General features: G+C 36.6%; 2 pseudogenes; both read left to right on the top strand.

Moving 5' to 3' along the window:
* Positions 1–3221: 3221 nt before the first annotated feature.
* LOC146137997 (uncharacterized) lies at positions 3222–5414 on the top strand (annotated as a pseudogene).
* Positions 5415–6225: 811 nt separating this feature from the next.
* LOC146137996 (uncharacterized) overlaps positions 6226–19852 on the top strand; it is a 35809-nt pseudogene continuing 22182 nt past the window's right edge.

Below are 19852 nucleotides of genomic sequence, written 5' to 3'. Positions count from 1 at the left end.
TTGCTTTGGATCGTAACTCTATTGTGCATTGGCAATTTACATAGGACTTAATCGTGTTTCAAGGCAACAAACAAATTGTAATTTTGCGTGGCGGATTGATCTGATACAAAAACAATCACCGAAAGTAATTAAATATTTTATGAATTTAATGTACATTGTACAACAAAAAAGTCCTATGTAATGTTTCATTTGCAAGAAATATAAAACTTCAATAACATTATCTTGAGGGGGTGGGTCGGATTAATGAGTCTTCATTTATATAATTGCCAAGATGAATCGACCACACTCCTTCAAGATTTGAGATGGCCTGTCTTCGTGAGGCCAGATAGGTCCAATTCTTTCCTTTAGTTCAGATACATGAACAGTCAATTTTGCTGTCTTCAGTCACAAAAGCACTGAGTTTGCTGTCTGAGTAAAAGCTGTAAAAGCCATTTTATATTGATTGAACACGCTATTTATAGACGAGAATCAGTTAAGAAAATTTCTGCAAATAAAGAAAGATTTACGTCATTAATTCTTATAATACTTAACAAAATACCACGTGACAAAAAGGGCGTATCTCAAGCCTTTTTCACACTTATTTCTGACGCGAAACATACAATTTTTACGTCAAAATGCGATTGCGAAACAGCTTCTGACTTCAGTTAAATGTCAACAGTTCCCGGGGGAACCGATTAATGTTCAGACCGCGGTGTTTTGAAAACATATACTAAAACGGATGTAAATGCCTTGACGCATAAAAATTGGTGTCAGCAATTTGAATTTTTGCAAATTCGCTGCAAGGATATCGCAAACATTAGAATGTGGTTGCAAGAAATCTACGTAACGGAATTTTACCGAAAACTTTCCGTTTATCGTTTGCACATTGGCTGCAAGAAGTAACGCAAACATTGAAAGGATTGCAAAGAATTTAGGCCATAGATTTTTACTGAAAATTTTCCGTTACGACACATCGATTAAAACAAAAATTCTCTGTGTAAACACAATATGACGAAGTGGCTGCTATAATTTAAATGTATTTTCGACGCATTTTGATTTCTGCAAATTTGGCAATTATTTCGAGAACGTCATTTTCTATATTCAAAAGAGTTAAATAGTGTAGCCGCTCTTCCCCCATTGTGTTTCGCACATAGTTTTTAATTAACTTCAATAATAAAAACTATCTTTATCCAGTACAATTAGTTACGATCATACATAGATAAATACGTAACAAATTGTCAATGTCAGGAAACGTGGTGTCAATATTGTTTTCTTTGATCAAAGTGAAATAGTTGAGCCCTGAAGAGGAACAATCAATACCAATGTGCTTTAGGAATTCTGAAAACTGATATAGTTCATCTTTTAAACCGTCTTCCAAATCCTGTGGATATGCTTCTAAAAGTCTGTCAGCACTTTCTTGGATCTGCGCAGGTGTTTAGGTCATGCAGATTTAGTAAAAAACTAAACCGTGTGTTCAATTGGGTGTATGCCTCGCGACGTTTCTCCAGCGCAGATAATAGGCTGTCAAATACTGCAAGAAAAACTTCTACCCAAAATCTGTCTTTAGGTGATTGATTGCATCTGCATCTGGAACTAAACGTCCACTGCCTACATCCTCATCATCGCGTCTTCGATTTCGGACATTTCTTCTTGTTCTTGTTGTTCGGTAATCTGGCTCTTGAGTCAGCTTCTGCGCCTCTGACTCAAACTTAACGAATTGTTCTCTTTAAGTCTGTAGGGATTCTGCCAAAGAGGCACACAATGCTGAAGCAATGTTGAGGTTTTGGTGCTTTGATTAAAGAGAAGCTTGCGGTGCCTGAAAGCGCTCCAGTACGCTACGCAATTCTAAACATCTCTCATATAAATGACATTGGTCTCTGACTCTACCCATTCACCGTTTTTCAACGAAATAACTTTTTCGAAGACTAATTATGGCAAAAATCACAAAATAAAGGCGGTAAACCAAGTTTAACAAACGACAAATATTTTTCCTTATTGCAGAATGAGCTGAAAATTGCAGAAATGCAATTCTAAACATCTCTCATCTAATCGACATTGGCCTCTAACAATTGCATTTCAGCAATTTTCAGCTCATTCTGCAATAAGGAAAAATATTTGTTTGCTAAACTTGGTTTACCGCCTTTATTTTGCGATTTTTGCCATAATTAGTCTTCGAAAAAGTTAATTCGTTGGAAAACGGTGAATGGGTAGACCGAAAAGCCATCGCAGACTCGCCGAATCTGTCGATCTATGATGCAAGCAGAGCAAGCCAGAAAAACAACTGGCCTGCAGTGAGGTTCGAACTCACGACCTCCGGTCAAGCCGGGACCGTCGCTCTACCAACTGAGCTATGCAGGCTCAGAGAGGCCGGAGGTCTTGACCGGAGGTCGTGAGTTCGAACCTCACTGCAGGCCAGTTGTTTTTCTGGCTTGCTCTGCTTGCATCATAGATCGACAGATTCGGCGAGTCTGCGATGGCTTTTCGGTGTACTATTGATACGGAAGCCGTAATCGTTGGACATAAAGCAACTTCCGAGGGGCTAGATCACAGATGTTATTAAACACATATGTCTATGTGTGTCTTTCAGTGAATGGGTAAAGTTAGAGACCAATGTCATTTAGATGAGAGATGTTTAGAATGCATTTCTGCAATTTTCAGCTTATTTTGCAATAAGGAAAAATATTTGTCGTTCGCTAAACTTGGTTAGGTGGCGTTATTTTGCGTAATTCGCAGCAATAAGTCTTCGAAAAAGTTATTTCGCAAGAAAACGGTGAATGGGTAGAGTTAGAGACCAATGTCATTTAGATGAGAGATGTTTAGAATTGCATTTCTGCAATTTTCAGCTTATTTTGCAATAAGAAAAAATATTGTTCTATGTTAAACTTGGTTAGGTGGCGTTATTTTGCGTAATTCGCAGCAATTAGTCTTCGAAAAAGTTATTTCGTAAGAAAACGGTGAATGGGTAGAGTTAGAGACAAATGTCATTTAGATGAGAGATGTTTAGAATCGCATTTCTGCAATTTTCACTTATTTTGAAGTAAGTATAAAAAAATAGACATTAAGGTTTTTGGTAAACAGATGTACAAAATAAAAAAAAATACCAAAAATTATTTTGCCGAAATGACAATGGTGTCGTGGCCCTTGTCACAATTAGAATCTAACAGTGGTATTTAACATTCTTTTCAGATAAAGAATACCATATTAAACTTGTTTACGACTAAAACCGTTCGCATTACGTCATAATGTCTCAAAAGTGGCGTGATGTTTACTGCGTTGCTGTGATGCAACTTATTACAACCCTTAACAAGGTGACATAAGTCTCTAACACCACTCATTCACCGTTTTACAACGAAATATTATTATATTTTTGGACCCAAGGGTAGTGGAGTTGCTAGTAAGGGGGACAGAACACAGTCTATGGGCCAAAGTTACTTGGGGCTACACAGCACGGCAAGTTTGTTTATAAATGAATGCTGTGGCTTGTTTGCAAGGTTTGGCAGCGCCATTAGCTCTTTGGTGTCAGGACCTCAATGTGCTGTTCCCACTTTTTCATTGGCTTTTTTCTCTGCTAATGATTTCGGTTAGGGTCGTGTTTATTCAACATATTGGATGGTTATTGAATATCGCCCTAAACTTTGTTTTACGCCAACCAAATAATAATGTATTTGGGTCATAATTAGGCTTCGAAAATATTATTTAGTTCTAAAACGGTTTAATGAGTGGTGTTGGAGACCTATGTCACCTTGTTAAGGGTTGTTTTAAGTTGCAACACAGCAATTTTCAGCGAATTCTACATTATGGATAGTTATTGGATATCGCCCTGAACTTTGTTTTACGCCACCCAAATAATTACGTAATTGGGTCATAATTAGGCTTCGAAAATAATATTTCGTTGCAAAACGGTTAATGAGTGGTGTTACAATCCTATGCCACCTTGTTAAGGGTTGTTTTAAGTTGCAACACAGCAATTTTCAGCAAATTCTACATTATGGATAGTTATTGGATATCACCCTGAATTAATTGCCTTTACTTAGCAACAATAGATGTTTAAAGATTAAATACAAGATTTCAAAAAATATAATATCACGAGTTTTATAATTTATTACAACGAACTTATAATAACTCATTATTTTGATTGAATTTAGCCTTTCTTAAATCATAAATAGGCCAAAAAAATTTTATTTATGGTAAACGGGTCCTAAAAAAATTACAAAAACTTATTTCGCCGAAATGACAATGGTGCAAAGCAGAGCGTTCGATGTAAGAAAAATGCGAGCTAGCATGAGTGATTTTTGTGCGATTGGGAAACCAAACTGAAAGCAAAACTAATAGTTGACACTTCTGGGTATACAGGCTGAAATGTGTCTAAGTATTTCCAAAGTAGCGGTCACATTATTGTGTTCGTAAAAGCACTCGATCAAGGCAGTTGCCTCCATTTTGGGTCTAATATTTTAAATTTACAAGTTACAACTATAATATTTTCCTACGCCATTCCAGTTTGCAAGCCAAAAATTTCTTACCAACTATGTTAGATCTTAAGACTGTTTATTTATTCAAACAGATAAAACATAAAATCATTTCTTAAAATCTTACAGAAATATATATATTACACCTATAAAAACTGTATGATCCTAAACAAATCCAGTTTCAACCTGACCTTGGACGACAAGATTTTTCTATTAAAAGGACTAAATTTCGTACCCACGCCCAGATGGACAGAAAAGATTGAATCACAAGAATGGCTAAACGCAATGAGTCATATACGTAGAATTGAATGGTCAAATTACTTCGCAAATGACAGTAATGAAGAGGACCAAAACAATATTCCACCTAAATTAAAGTTGCAAAAATTCTCCAGACCGCCAAGGGAACAACTAAATGATACAACTATAGCTTATACGAAGGGGTGATGGCTAAGATGAGAAATCTTGGCATGGGTGTAAATCGTCAATACATCAAAATAAATAACTTGGACCCAGCAATGGAAAAAAGCTTTATTCATTTGAAGAATATGGTAAGACGTAAGCAAATCGTTATTTGAAGTGCTGATAAAGATGGAAAGATTGTAATCATCAACCACGCCGATTATGACCTTATTATGAAACGTGAATTAAAACAATTTGTAAAGATGGACATCCCTCAAGGTTCAGCTGAACAACATTTGATCGAAATAAGGGTAAAATGTTAGTGTATTCTAAAAAAGCTGCATGCTGCTGGAGTTATAAATGAAGATTTTCTTTTGCATACTATTGGTATAAAATTTGAAAAAGGAATTTACAGACACATATCTGGACCGTCCGCTAAATATTTTTCTGTTTCTAACACAGCTTATGCATACCCACTATTCAAGACTCATAAGCTATTGGAAGAACAACTGCGTACAGTCGAAGCAATTGATATTCCAACTCGATTTCTACAAGCAGCAGGTCAAATAACTACCTCCAGAGTCACCGCTTTTCTAGAATACGTACTCAAGCCCGTAAGTGTTAACTACTGCAAACCAGTAAACCTAGTTGCTGCAGATGTAACAGGTCTGTATCCAAACCTTCGCCGTGAATTGGCAAAGCGTTTATCCGAAGCCCTACTAAGCAAACATACTAATTTCAGTGTTAAAGGAAGAACTTTACTTACTCAACTCGTTGTATTCTGTTTGGCAAGCGTACTTATACGGAGTACAAGGGCTTTTACTACAGGCAAACAAATGGAATTGTAACAGGCGACAATCATTCTGTTTTAGTTGCCAATATAGCCGTCCATTATATCATTCAATCTCTTAAGGATGTGATCACCACTGTCCATTTTTTCAAAAGATACATAGACTACATACTATGGATATCTTCAGGAACTGACAACACGAGACAGATACAAAGTTCTCTTCAAATAAGATTTGAACATTATGGCCTCTCTCTTACGTTTAGAAAGGTGTCAACTGCAGAAGAAGGAAAGGCTTTGGAATTTTAGCGAAAGCGATTTTCGCATTTTTTTTTGAAATATTTTTTGAATAGCGAAGCGATTTGCATGCGACGCTTAAACGAATTGGATGTTGATTATAAAAACAGCCTTAACAGGTTAAAGCAAAAATGCATCGTTTCTGGTTTTCATCGGGGAATGACGGAGGACGTACTTCACATCGCAGAGTTTTGGAAAGAACGTTTTGGGCCGAAAGGTAAAACAAAGCCTCACCATCGCATTGTTTGGGCTACCGGTTTTCCATCGCGCATTTCGTTAACGCAAAAGGATAAAGCGATGGAGCCCCTTGCCTGCATCGCATACAAAAGACCGCCCACATTGGCACATTTCCTCACAAATTTTAAAGGTATGTCAAGGATGCAGACTGGCAATGAAATTGGATCTTCGAGTCCATGTGGTAAATGTGCTCTTTGTGGCAAGTTTGGCAAACACCAAAGCATGGTGCCACACACTACTGTTTTAACTACACCTACAGGTAGTGTGCAGCTACGTCAAAATTTGACGTGTAGCCATTACGGCATTTATGTGGCCGCCTGCAAGAAGTGTGACAAGCAGTATGTCGTTCCACACGTTGGAATGCTCATCAAGCAACTTGGAAGACGTTTGATTATTCGGCCAACAACGACCGAGCTGCGCTCTTACGGCATTATGCAGATCAACATACCACAACACTGCAAAGAAAGCCGCAATTACACCAATGTTTTTCTGTTGTATTTGTACAAATGCCGCCAGTCAATCTTTTGGATATTTTTGAAGATAAATGACTTAATAAAACCAAAGCTGAAATAAATATCCAAAAAATGATACTACCACGCGTAAGGTAATTTTTTGCCCAGGGCTTGTTTTGTCCCGTTTTATTTCTTGTCATTAATGATAGCTCGCTTTTCTCTTTCTTTCTTTTCTCTTTCTTTCCGTTTTGTCACGTTGTCGTTTGATTCCATTCGCTAGTTGTTGCTTTTGCATCTGACATCTGCAGGTGTTTTATGATTTTAGACCTATACGCTACCCTACTATTTTTAATTTTATATATTTTACCTTTTAACCACCCATATTGGCATTTTTACATGTTTGTTTTTTGTACAGAAACTGATGATGCCTTATAGGCGTAATATATATATTTCTGTAAGATTTTAAGAAATGATTTTATGTTTTATCTGTTTTAATAAATAAACAGTCTTAAGATCTTTGGATACGAAGACAAGAATCTTTCTTTTACATTTAATTGTCCGCGGGAGATCCTTACTTTCTAAAGTGTTTCAACTATGTTAGACATTTTTTTGCCCAAAAAAAATGTTTGCTCACCAAGCGCGGGGCCCGTAGCAGCTGCCACTTCTGCCACTATGTTAATCCGGCCCGGATGAGAAGGTATTCTTTTCCATTTCAGCAATTGTATAGTATAGACCAGTGGTTCTCAACCAGTTTAGTTTACCGGCCGGTCGGTAAAATTTAAAAGCAAATTTTGCCGACCGATGGACCTTTAAAAATCAAAATCAACCCAACATGTAATTACGACAAAACTATGCAAAGCATATATTGGAAACTTCAATTCAATGAGCAATTTTCTGCTTTCTTTTTGAATATCATACGTGTTATACGTGGTTCTATTGCAGTTTTTCAAAGACAATTAACTGGTTCTAAAGTTTAAGGCTTAAACGAGTTGTAGCCTACTTTTAAACAGTTGGGCACATGTGACATGACAAAGTCCTAAGTAAATCGTTAACTCTAAGTTACGGTACGTCACAATGCTGCAAACAACGGAACTGACGAAGTTTTAAATTTGATGTTTAAGCCTTCAGCATCTTGCATTTGCAATTGAGATGTAAAATTGTAATATGTTTGGCGGAACGGCAGAAAAGTTGACGCGGACCGCCCAGGGCCGGATTAACCAATAGGCTAATAAGGTTATAGCCTTAATTAGGCCCTTGAAAAAATCGGCCCTAAATTTTTTTAAGGTTAAATTTTTGTAAGGATTTTGCTAGCTGTCAGACTGTAAACCTTGCCTTATATACGCACCTTACATCATTTTCAAATTAAAACGAAATATATTTTTTTTGCCACAACATTTTGAGCATTTCGCATTGACTATTTTTAAGTTCATGTTTGTAGTTAAAAGGACGTAAACAAATCAAATCCGCACTGACGATTGTAAAGTAATACATGTTTTACTGTAAATTACTTTGTCTAAGCCAGGGGTTCTTAAACTGGGGTCCATGGAACCCTTGGGGGTCCGTGAACTAGTTTTAGGTGGTTCATGAAAGCCCAATTGAAATATTAGTGTATATTTAACAAGTATACTGTAGAAGCCATTTTGTCATATTGTGTTTACACAGAGAATTTTTGTTTTTAATCGATGTGTCGTAACGGAAAATTTTCAGTAAAAATCTATGGCCTAAATTCTTTGTAACCATATTCTAATGTTTACGTTACTCCTTGCAGCCAATGTGCAAACGATAAGCGGAAAGTTTTCGGTAAAATTCCGTTACGTAGATTTCTTGCAACCACATAATATTTGCAGCGAATTTGCAAAATTCAAATTGCTGACACCAATTTTTATGCGTCAAGGTATTTACATCCGTTTTTTTTTGTATATGTTTCAAAACACCGCGGTCTGAACATTAGTCGGTTTCCCGGTTGTGTGATTTTCAAACTGTTGACATTTTAACTGGAGGCAGAGGCTGTTTCGCAATCGCATTTTGACGTAAAATTTGTATGTTTCGCGTCAGAAATAAGTGTGAAAAAGGTTTAGACCACGCCTTGTTATCACGTGATATTTTGTTAAGTATTATAAGAATTAATGACGTAAATCTTTCTTTATCGCAGAAATTTTCTTAACTGATTCTCGTCTATAAATAGCGTGTTCAATCAATATAAAGCAGAGAGAGAAATAGAGGCTTTTATAGCTTCTACTCAGACAGCAAACTTGAGTGCTTTTGTGACTGAACCAGTATCAACCAGTATCAACCAGTATCAACCAGTATCACCCAGTATCACCCAGTACTGCCTAGTGCAGAGGAGGCTTTTACAGCTTTGACTGAAGACAGCAAAAATTGACTGTTCATGTATCTGAACTAAAGGAAAGAATTGGACCTGAATGGCCTCACGAAGACAGGCCATCTCAAATCTTGTAGGAGTGTGGTCGATTCATCTTGGCAATTATATAAATGAAGACTCATTAATCGGACCCATGCCCCTACAATACTATTTATCAAAGGAAATAAATAAAACAGTTTTGCACTGAATGCATTAAGACTCGATTTCACTTTTACATTTTTGGACCGAAATTAGCTGATTTATGAAGTCTATTTAAATTGTGACGTAAATTTATGACGTCGTTTTTGAATTTTTTGCCTACCGTGGTCCACGCGAGACAAAAATTTTTTTTGGGAGACCGCGGTAAAAAAGTTTAAGAACCACTGGTCTAATCGGTTTTCACCACCCATGCGGTGTATGTTTTGTTTATAATAAGTAGAAAAACTAAGGAAAACTATGACTTTAGAAAAGTGCCCAACACAGCAGTTGAGTGTTTGACAATAATTCGGGATCATGAAACCGAAAAGCATTTTTGGGGCCTTTTTTCAACACAGTCACACTTTAAAAGTGGTTTCTATACAGATACAGCTGTGGGGTCGATGGCCCTTGTAAATGGACAAAATCATCTTGATAAATGCAAATGAAATAATAGTGCGCGATTCTTAATTGTGTGCTAAATGCATTTTATGTCCTATATTGCTAAATTGAACATTCTGTCAATTTGACCCAAACAGTCGGATATTTTCCGCGCGACCGCTTTGTTGCCATATCCTTGAACGTATTTAAACTCGATTGAAGTTGCGCATACAATTTATTGAGAATATTAGTTTCATGGCGTCACGCTTTGTTACGCCATTTTAAAACTTTCACGACTCGCCCCCATACAAAAAACATTAATCTGCCGCGGGCCCCTACCAACTCAGGCTTTACATATTTTTGTACCGGTACACTACAAATAATTTTTTTGCAGTAGAAATTTTTTCTTAAAAGGAACACTGACTATTAGTCTATGACAGGGATGTCCAACCTTTTAGCAGAATGGGCCGCATTGCCACTTTAAAAATGTCTATAGTCCGCAAAACCTATCAAATTAAAGAAGTGACGTCATATCGTGACGTCATAAAACAGCTTAACTTATCAACACCCGCTCTTCGAGAGTGAACTCATGCGCAAATATGCAAGTAATCTCGACCTTATTTATTTTATTTTATTATGGCGAAGCACGAAAATTTGAGTTGTTTGGCTGAAATATTTCCTTAAAACGGACCGCCAAAACACACATTTAAAAAAAACACACATCTTGCTTAACAATGATGGGTGCACAAGCATTCGATCGATGTTAAAATGAGACAATAGACTCGATTATAGTCTCAAAGATTAGGCCTACATTAAATACTGCGCGTTCTACACGTTTTGTTGATAGTCGAAACAATTGATTTTATTAAAGGCTACTGAAAGTGAGAATAAGTGGTTGGCCGCACGAAAATATCAAGCGGGCCACAGGTTGGACATCCTGGTCTATGGCATAGGCATCTGTAGAATTCAGTAAACAAGACATAGACTAATAGTCAGACGGGGAAAAACAGACGCTTTAGGGAAAAACGCTGCTTTTTTGATTTTTAACATATTTAAGTAATTAGCTGTTTTACGATACTCGGGGACCAATTCTACGATCTCGGGTGCACCAATTTTACGACCTTATATATCGTAAATAAAAATTTAGCGTGAGTTCTGATTATTTATATCTTAGCGCTAATGTTCTGCCGCAGTAAGACTATCTGCCTGATTCTCAAAAATACCAAGAAACGTAAATACCATTATTAATTATTGACAACAAAAACGAGCTTAAGCATTACAGTAACTTACATACATTATCGACTAAACAATCAACAACTATATTTAAATACTTTTACATAACATTTTCCCATATCATAGAACATATCTTTAAAACGGCAGCAATACATAGCGACAATACGCTAGCAATCTATAACATTCTCGAACAATAACTTATGTCTACTGAAATAATACGAAAAATAATCAAACAATTTTTGCCTCAATTTCACAATCCTCGCGTGATCTCACATGCTATAGTGATACACAGATTCGCGAGGTAATATCGTGGTAACCGGCGCCTATGAAATGCACGAATGTTTAAAACCCATTGGGGTACTGAATGTGTTAATTTAGTATTCCTTAAGTAATTACTAACGGCTAAAGATGTTGCAAGACCGCAACAAGCTGCTTGGTTTTTAATGTGCTCCGAAACTTAGAGTTACAACTCAATAATCAATTGTTCTCTACATTAATTGATCCACATGTTTAGATTTAACGCAACTTCTATTGCAGACCACTCAACTATTTTTAGCAAAGGTCCAATTACAAAAGTTGAAAATTTGCTTAGATCCGTTAACTTTCATGAAATGATTTACGGTCATACATAATGTAATACGGTATTATTTGCCTAGCGGTATGTCCTTCGCTTCAACTGAAAATTATGTAATGTCCGTTACTAGAAAGGGGTTTTCAATGAACAGCAGCAATTGTTTGCCAAGAAAAAAACGCATTGATAAGTAAATACTGAAACAGATGACGTCTGAATTCAATATTGACAAGGTCCGGCCAAGCCCTTTCTATTGTATCCAAACCGGAACTTTATAAACCGGTTTTAAACAATGATCGAGCCGAGCTAAACCGGAACTTATGATTTGCTCCGAACCGAAATCGGAACTGAACCATATTCCGACAAAATCATTGAACCCTAACCTGAACCGTAAAGTCGAACGATTAGACTACCTGATTTTAAATTCGAAAACTGACGTATTTGTTTTAGGTAGATCCTTTGAATGTAAATTGAAGTAACATTGGCAAGCCTTAGTAAACTGTCCTTCATCAGGCAAAAGTAAGAATCAACGCGTTTAACATGCACGAAAAAGTAGCAGCGTATGTGCAAAATATATCCAGCCTAACAGTTTCACACACACACGGTCGCCAAAAGGTTTAACGACGCAAAGATGTGAAAGTTACATGCGTAACCGCTGGCAAAGTGCATTGCTGCTTAATTTTTGATGGATTGATATGAAATGATTCCAGTGGTAAAATCTGATAATTGCTAAAGCAATACGCAGACATGGCTCATGTTAATTAAATTCCATGCCGGAATCCGTGATTAATGACTTTTAGATTAATAATTTTCGGACGAGATGCTTCAACCTTGTGAAATTACTACATTTGGCTCGCTGGCCCTGTCCAAACTGCTTTGTCTGCTGAGAACAAGTGTGGTTTGAATAGGAACTTCTAAAATTCGGTTATAGAAATAAAAAATGCTTGCGTATGATAAAAAGCGAATCCCCATTAGCAGTCCTACAAAGTACAGAAAAACCTATCCAAAGTGTGATATCGAAGTGTATTTACTCGTGAACTTCGCTTACAAAATATTATACGTTGCACGTAAGTGTCGGAAAAAATAAGCTTTACGTCTGCGCCCATGGAAAACTAACCTGGGGAATCCAGAATTTAATTTTTTCTCACCTGCATCTTGTATTTTAGCAACATATGCTCGGCGCATATGTTCCGCTAATCGTGTTATAATACCACCCGGGAGAACCGATCTTCGTTGAGCATTGCAGTGGCGAAAGACGTATTTGTAATTTAGCGTAGTCATGTACATGTAACTTAGGAAAATGCGCTGCAGATAAACATGATTCCACCAAAATCAATCACGTATTTCACCATCTTGGTTTAGGTTTTTGCCTGAAGTAAACGATTGCACACTAAGCAACTTCGACGCACGCGTTCGCTTTCCGGAATTCGTTTTTGTGTGATTATTTTTCATAATGTCACTACAATTCACAATTTTTGATGTCATACCCGTCACTATCTTATGACGACATAATTCATTAAAAATAGATAAGTGGTTCTCAACCTTTTTTTCTTTAGTGGCCCATTTTCGTTGCACACAAATTTTGTGGCCCAATAAATTTTTATTAAAGAACAAACTATAAAAAAAGGTTTAGAACAAAAAATAGCAGAGTATATATCAAAACAGATTATTTATTCAACCGTGCATTAGTGAGGTACTTGCTTCTGAATCTGAACCATAAATTTACTTTCCTTTACATTTCTTCTCAATTTCATCTCAAGCAATTATTCCTGTAAAATTAGGTATAGTGTTACAAATGAAACTAAATTCTTCATTTAATCTAGCTTTTTTAAATTGGTCTGTGGCCCACCTATAAAGTTTCCATGGCCCACTGGTTGAAAACCGGTGCAATAGACGGAAAATAGGGGAATTTCCTAAATTGAAAATTCGGGACTCCCCTTTTTGATTTTCTAGATACGCCCCTGATTTAAACGTAACTTTGTAGCGTTACATTTTAACTCCTTAATTGCAAGTTGTACTTTCTGATATATTTTTATGAGACCCCGTGGATACGCCCCTACACGGCATGTAAGAGGCGTTTTTAGTTAAAAAAGTTTCTCAAGGGTTGAACATTCTAGAAGCGGAAAAAAAAACGTACGGAAAAATCGAATGCATTAACATTGTTAAAGTTGACAAGCAATATATTTGTCACAAATTAGTATCTAACCCAGACCTGGGCAACATACGGCCTGCAGGCCGGATCCGGCCCGCCAGGCAAATCAATCCGGCCCGCGGATTAGTTTTCTAAATACATAAGCCGAGCGAAAACAAGGGGTAATTTCTACATGTTTGGTTGTTTCGTTAACACTATTTCTAGACGGATCCAAACTCTATATTTTAAGCCAGTTTTAAAGACTAAAATGATTTTTTCTTCGCATGAATCTTTTTTTGTCTTTTTCGTATCTTCCACGAATTATTTGACCATATTTGCAGATCAAAAGCGTCCTCTTCGCTGTGGCTCTTTCTCCAACAAAAGTTTAACAAACTTAGTTTATATATATATATATATAAAGATATATTGCGCTGCTTTCGAATATATTCCAACTTTAAAATGTGAACGAAATACATGCCGTTTTCTAAACTCTGAAACATACAAATTCACGTTTGTCAGCCTAATTTAGTTAATGTCATGTTGTGTGTTTCTCCCGATTTATACCTTCTCTGTAATATGTCCATTGTACCCAAGTATAACACATCGGTAACTTGAAGCCTCAAAAGCCAAAAAAACATTGTAAGTTCAACACGACCCACAACTTGATAAACGCCAATATATCAAGCAATGTATATATTTTATCTGTGCTCAATGCTTGACGTTCCCCTCTAGCGTTTCCCAAACCGGTGCGCCGGGACGCGCACTGCAAAAGGAAAAAATAATGTAGGTCCTATTATCTATATTAATATAACAGAAGATTTGTCTGTCTGTCTGTAAAATGTTCGCCCGTTCCGTCGCTGGCAGAGCAACGTCGACGTCGGCTAACAAAAGGACTGGCGGCTCCCCGTCGTGTGCTTACCTCTCCCCGGGCGCGCGCGTGACACATCGTAAACCTCTTAACGTAACCGCGCAAAACCTTTTTGCAAGCGCAATGACCTGCGCTGACTTAAAAAAATCAAATTTTTAACGGGTTACGGGTTTGTCTGACGTTGAACGCACCTTAATTTGGCGTTAAGTGCAGACGTAACAAACACTGTATACATACTACACACACTTTAAATAAACATCAAGAAACGTACAAATTTTATACTTTTATGTTTAATAGCGTTTTGCATTTTATTTAACCACGTAAAAGATAGTACAAATTTAACATATCCGCGCAAAACTTTTTTTTAAGCACAATTACCTATCTGGACATAAAAAATCAAATTAAGTATATTGTTTTATTAAAATTATTTAAAGTATCCGCTCAAAACTTATTTTCCAGCGCAATTACCTGTCTGGACATAACAAAATCAACGTAAGTATATTTCCTTAATAAAGTAAAATTTTAATGTTTCCAACCAAAGACTATTATGTTTAGGAACTTAATGATGTCTGTTACCGCGTAAAATTTAGAACGAAACCGCACAAAACCTTTTTTTCAGGCGCAATTACCTGCATTGACATAAAAAATCAAATTAGGTATATTGCCCTTATAAAAAATAAATTTTAATGTTTTTAACTTAAAAGTTGTTTGACGTGCTTAGCCGTTGGCTATTTAGTCCTTGCAGAGGTTTAAATAGTAGCCAATTTTCAGTTTCAAGCGAGATTTTACTTACGTTCGAAGAAGTATGGTACCGGGATTACGTAAAAATCACATCACATGTTATAATTCATGTTAACGAACGTGTGCAACGTTTCAAGTAAAGACTTAAGTTTAACAATGGCAGAGTTCGAAAAATATCGCGTTTGTTGTCGCAGTTTTAACAGTAATCAATTTATATTTCAACGGGTTACGGGTTTGTCTGACGCTGGACGCAGCTTAATTTGGCGTTTAGTACAAAGGTTTAGCAATTTTCACTTTCATAAACATACTTTGAATAAACATCAGGAAACCTACACGGTATCGTACAAGAAACCTTCCGAACAATATTTTGACAGTGATTGAGGCCTAAGCCTAATGGTACGTTGCAATGTGGTTTGATGTTACATGTATTTTTTAATTATCGGCTATAACATGTGGCTTCAGGAAGAAGATTATACTGTAGAAGCCATTTTGTCATATTGTGTTTACACAGAGAATTTTTGTTTTTTAATCGATGTGTCGTAACGGAAAATTTTCAGTAAAAATCTATGGCCTAAATTCTTTGTAACCATATTCTAATGTTTACGTTACTCCTTGCAGCCAATGTGCAAACGATAAGCGGAAAGTTTTCGGTAAAATTCCGTTACGTAGATTTCTTGCAACCACATAATATTTGCAGCGAATTTGCAAACTTCAAATTGTTGACACCAATTTTTATGCGTCAAGTTATTTACATCCGTTTTTTTGTATATGTTTCAAAACACCGCTGTCTGAACATTAGTCGGTTTCCCCGGTTGTGTGATTTTTAAACTGTTGACATTTTAACTGCAGACAGAGGCTGTTTCGCAATCGCATTTTGACGTAAAATTTGTATGTTTCGCGTCAGAAATAAGTGTGAAAAAGGTTTAAACCACGCCTTGTTATCACGTGATATTTTGTTAAGTATTATAAGAATTAATGACGTAAATCTTTCTTTATCGCAGAAATTTTCTTAACTGATTCTCGTCTATAAATAGCGTGTTCAATCAATATAAACCGGGGAGGGAGAGAGAGAGAGATAGAGGCTTTTATAGCTTCTACTCAGACAGCAAACTTGAGTGCTTTTGTGACTGAACCAGAAGAGAGGCTTTTACAGCTTTGACTGAAGACAGCAAAAATTGACTGTTCATGTATCTGAACTAAAGGAAAGAATTGGACCTGAATGGCCTCACGAAGACAGGCCATCTCAAATCTTGTAGGAGTGTGGTCGATTCATCTTGGCAATTATATAAATAAAGACTCATTAATCCGGACCCATACCCCCACAAATTGGCGCGACCCGAGTGAGGAACGAACCACCTGCAAACTACTTTCCCAAGAAGACTGAAGAAACGAAGCTCAAAGAAAAAAATATGTGCCTTAATCTGTATGGACCACCTTCAAACGGCCGCCTAAAAACTGTCATGTTTGGAACTTGCAAGAAGCCAGCTTTAGAAGAAATTAATCTCATCGAAAGATACGTGAAGAGACGCTCCATAGCGTCAGCAAAGCATTTGCTTGGAATTCGAAACACGAAATACAAACAAGCGTTGCCGATAAAGACATCACCACTGTTTGGAATCATGGAAAACGAAACGGAATTATGGATTTCACAATAACTGATTCTGCCTAGTTTATCAGGTGAAAATCTATTATACTTTTAATATATATGTATAATTATTAAAATACCGACCGAAAGGTCTGTAAATTGTTTTAGTGCGACTTTTTATTAAACCATTATGTATCGCATTTCGCAAATTATGTATAGTCTATATCTATGAAGTCTAAGCTTAAACGTCGATCGCACGATATTTTGATAAATGTTAAAGGAGCTTAATTTTTTGTGCTTGGAGCTCAATAGTTTGAAATCAACGCGTTAAACTTGTGAATCATGATTTAATTTTGTTGTGCACGAAATAATTTTGTGTTAAATTTCCGAATTCTTTTAAACATTTGGTACGTTTTGGGTTTTTGTCTGTTTTTCTCTCATCACGCAGCCGCGTTTACACACGAGTTTAAATACCTCGTATCAAAAAGCATAATGATTTATCCACACGCGAAACATTAGCTTTCAAATCACAACTTTAGGAACACCCCATTTCCTGCCTTTTGTTGAAAGCAATAGTGAATAAGCAGCAACTTCAAAGCGTATTTTCTTGTGATGCGTCGTTATTTTTAAACTTACATTGAATGAATTGTGCAAACTAAAAAAAAAAAAAAATGCAAATTTTTAAGGAAATGTTGCTCAATGTTAAAAATCAATAGAATTTAATTTTGTATTGAATCGCAAAAGATGTAACGTGAGTAAATATATATTCCAGTAATTAATTGTCTCAAACTTTAAGTGTAACCTGTCGCGCCTATATATATATATAAGTATAGAAAATATGTGTGTCTATAACCAAAATGTTAATAACCTAAGTTTGAAGTGTTGCAGTAAAAATGTTCAAGACATACGAACACACATCTGCCGAAAAATATTTCGCATTTTTCAGAATACAAAAGCACGTTGGACAGCGAAAGGTCACAGCACAGCGCAGCGCAGCGCACAATGAATGGCTTTCCGGTGACGTCAAAATTACAACGCACCAAACAGGGAGTTTCCCCTGCTGCCGCACAGATCGCCTGAAAAGCTCAATCCACAGCAATGCAATGGTGTGTCAAGCACACAACAATTTCGAGCAACTCAGCGAACGCTGACATCAAAGTCCTCGGTTGCTAATTCAGGCACCAAAGAGAAAACTTTCTCGAGGAATCAGGAATCTGACTAAAACAATTGCGCAAATGCGTTATGTGATCGAACAATTTTCGCGTCCACGTGTCCACACACATTTCACAAACAAATAACCAGCTTTTAATATGCAAGCTGTTCCAAAATCTAGCGTGGGAATATTTGTAGAAGCCATTTTGTCATATTGTGTTTACACAGAGAATTTTTGTTTTTTAATCGATGTGTCGTAACGGAAAATTTTCAGTAAAAATCTATGGCCTAAATTCTTTGTAACCATATTCTAATGTTTACGTTACTCCTTGCAGCCAATGTGCAAACGATAAGCGGAAAGTTTTCGGTAAAATTCCGTTACGTAGATTTCTTGCAACCACATAATATTTGCAGCGAATTTGCAAACTTCAAATTGTTGACACCAATTTTTATGCGTCAAGTTATTTACATCCGTTTTTTTGTATATGTTTCAAAACACCGCTGTCTGAACATTAGTCGGTTTCCCCGGTTGTGTGATTTTTAAACTGTTGACATTTTAACTGCAGACAGAGGCTGTTTCGCAATCGCATTTTGACGTAAAATTTGTATGTTTCGCGTCAGAAATAAGTGTGAAAAAGGTTTAAACCACGCCTTGTTATCACGTGATATTTTGTTAAGTATTATAAGAATTAATGACGTAAATCTTTCTTTATCGCAGAAATTTTCTTAACTGATTCTCGTCTATAAATAGCGTGTTCAATCAATATAAACCGGGGAGGGAGAGAGAGAGAGATAGAGGCTTTTATAGCTTCTACTCAGACAGCAAACTTGAGTGCTTTTGTGACTGAACCAGAAGAGAGGCTTTTACAGCTTTGACTGAAGACAGCAAAAATTGACTGTTCATGTATCTGAACTAAAGGAAAGAATTGGACCTGAATGGCCTCACGAAGACAGGCCATCTCAAATCTTGTAGGAGTGTGGTCGATTCATCTTGGCAATTATATAAATGAAGACTCATTAATCCGGACCCATACCTCCACAATACAATGCTGGTAACACTTGATTAGTAATTAAATGGTCAGAGCGCGTTCGCGCCTTACCTTTAGTGACCTTTTTAGACACAAAACCACTTTTTATACGTTAATTTTACACTGTTTTAACAAATGCATAAATTAATGGCAATTTACGGAAACCAAGAATTAGATCTTTAGAGCCACGCAAATAAGTCACATATTAAACATGACATTTTATTAATGCCGCTTTCGCACAGACTGTGGGGTGTTACTCTGAATGTGGGGAAACATTAGGTTAACTTTTTTTAGACACACGATATGACATGATTTGAAACACTTCACATTATTTAAAATTTCTATTTAGTGACACGCAGTGCAAATGTTTAGGAATAAGCAAATTTGTTATGACATTACAAAAATATGTTTGCATTAGTTATGCCTCTTATAGGAAGTTCTTACGCTATCCGTAACATTACTTTTTGGGGATATTCTGATTACCACATTTATCTTCCATATTCATGGTATATAACATGGGCCAGCAGTTTTTCCAGACAAAATTCAGGTAGACTTCGTACATTATGGTGATTGTTTTGGTGTAATTAACTTTTACCCAGTTAAAATATCTGGTATATATTCTATTTAACCTGGGCAACGCCGGGTATTTCGTCTAGTCTTCATAATAAAAGAGATTCAAGTGACCTTACAGGCTTACACCACTACACAACGAGACACAGCGAGGCATAAGAGACGCATGTCGCGTGTCGCGAATACAATAATAAAACGACACTCTACAGGCCTAATTAACTGGTGAAAATTTGCTAAAGTGGGTAAACGAACAGCAAGCGATTGAGCGCGAGGAACAAAAAGAGAAACGTGACTTAGATGCTGAGGCTAAGCGAAATGAGGAACTAAAAATAGCTGAAGCCAACAGGCTAGAAGAAAAGAAAATAGCTGACGCTCAGGCAGAGCGTGAATTTCTACTGGAAACTAAACAGGGGTACGG

Source organism: Ascidiella aspersa, chromosome 7, assembly GCF_963924565.1.
Source record: "Ascidiella aspersa chromosome 7, kaAscAspe10.2, whole genome shotgun sequence".
NCBI lineage: Eukaryota > Metazoa > Chordata > Ascidiacea > Phlebobranchia > Ascidiidae > Ascidiella > Ascidiella aspersa.
Note: the sequence above shows the minus strand (reverse complement) of the source record. Positions and strands in the feature narration are given on the sequence as shown.